The sequence below is a fragment of the Ovis canadensis genome, chromosome 2, assembly GCF_042477335.2.
Source record: "Ovis canadensis isolate MfBH-ARS-UI-01 breed Bighorn chromosome 2, ARS-UI_OviCan_v2, whole genome shotgun sequence".
Lineage (NCBI taxonomy): Eukaryota > Metazoa > Chordata > Mammalia > Artiodactyla > Bovidae > Ovis > Ovis canadensis.
In genome coordinates this window covers 25617321-25619231 of record NC_091246.1, presented here as the reverse complement: position 1 = coordinate 25619231, position 1911 = coordinate 25617321, and the positions used below count along the sequence as shown (strand labels likewise).

Here is a 1911-nt window from a genome sequence, read left to right as displayed (position 1 = left end):
GATCTCCTTGCAGTCCAAGGGACTCTCAAGAGTCTTTTCCAACACCACAGTTCAAAAGCATCAATTCTTCAGTGCTCAGCTTTCTTTATAGTCCAACTCTCACATCCATACATGACCACTGGAAAAACCATAGCCTTGACTAGATGGACCTTTGTTAGCAAAGTAATGTCTCTTCTTTTGAATATGCTATCTAGGTTGGTCATAACTTTTCTTCCAAGGAGTAAGCATCTTTTAATTTCAGGCTGCAATCACCATCTGCAGTGATTTTGAAGCTCCCCAAAATAAAGTCAGCCACTGTTTCCACTGTTTCCCCTTCTATTTCCCATGAAGTGATGGGAGCAGATGCCATGATCTTCGTTTTCTGAATCTTGAGCTTTAAGTCAACTTTTTCACTCTCCACTTTCACTTTCATCAAGAGGCTTTCTTTTCTGAAATGACAACTTTTTCACAAAAATGTTTGGACTATGAAAATGCAGTGATCATCCTCTAAAGTTACACAGCTCTAAAATAAATAATATAAACACAGAAGGGAAGCAATGGGTGCAAATAACAAAGAAAAGAAGAAAAGCAGAAGAATGAAGGAGAGGAAAGAAATAACATTATTGATTACAAATTTTTATCTGTAAAAAGTATTGCTTCAGCAGTAAGCATTATACCTTTTTTTTTTTTTTTTTGATGGGAGAGGTAAGGTACCAGGACTGATGATTACCAGCTGCCTAAGTACAAAAAAAATTATGCTTCCAAAATTTCTTGATATCGATTCTCAGGAAGAACAAACTGCCCTATGTGCAGCACTCATAACAGAAACCCCCTTTCTTAATATCTATTTTTAAATCTTCAAAAACCATTATTTTGCCTAATAGCATCCTAGCAAGAGATTCTTGCAAAACTATAATTTGATTATCTTCTTGTTAAATATTTATAATGCAAGACAAGCAAGTGGCTTAATGATGAAGCAGAGCAGGACCCTGCGGGGCCCTTCCAGGTACAAAAGCTCCTTCTTGTCTCCTCTTTCTTGTTTTTAGATAAAAGCTTTAGTCTCCAAGGCCTTCTCTGTGTTCCAAAGAGCAAACACATGCAGTTATTAATTAGAAAAGTGAGAAAATGAAAAGACAAAGGAGAAGCAGTTAAGCAAGAAAAGTAGTGATGATAGTTCAGTCATAGAGTCCTAAATTCAATAAAGACATAAAAATGATCCACATTAAAAAATCCAAAATAAAGAAAAAACAGCAACAAAAACCCCAAAGTCCTAGTTCCCCCTCAAGCAATATACGTAACAATTTGACACAAATCTTTGAGTTGTTCTACAGTAACTAAGAATCCCCCTGTCCTAATTTACTCAGACTGGTAGATGATGCTGACTACATGCTGAGCAGAAGCATGTGAACTCCAGACTGCAACCAGAAGTTTGATGATCAAGATTCTTGAAACACCAGTCTTTCACCTCACCATCAACCGGTCAGAAGAAAGTCGTGCACCATGCAGCCTTCACCCCAAATGTTGCCTTTAGAAACCTTTCCTTGAACTTTCAGGGAGTTCAGGTTTTTGAGCATAAGCCACCCATACCCTTTGCTTTGTGCCTGTAATAAGCACTGTATTTTCCTTCACCACAACCTGGTTTCAGTAAATTGGTTTTGCTGCATGGCAAACTCAAGTTCATTTCAGTAATGAAGCTAAGGATAATTCATTGTGTACCCTAACCATCATTGAAGTTGCATAAATACTTTCAAATAATGCATTAAGAAAGTAGTTATCACAAGTTTGTCTCTTACTTGAAGGGTGCTGGAATTTAATACAAGGCATAGAAGGAAACAGATTTTTTATTCTTTGAGAGAGAAGAAAGACAGTCAAGTCATTATGTAGAAGTCCTGTAACCATTTGTGTTCTGAGAGTCCATGTATTAGCAAGCAT

General features: G+C 37.0%; 1 non-coding gene across 1 annotated transcript; it reads right to left on the bottom strand.

Annotated features, from left to right (window-relative positions):
• Positions 1–685: 685 nt before the first annotated feature.
• On the bottom strand, positions 686–815 carry LOC138434911 (U11 spliceosomal RNA). Its single transcript, XR_011254968.1, has one exon. It is a non-coding gene; the product is annotated as a U11 spliceosomal RNA (small nuclear RNA).
• Positions 816–1911: the final 1096 nt, after the last annotated feature.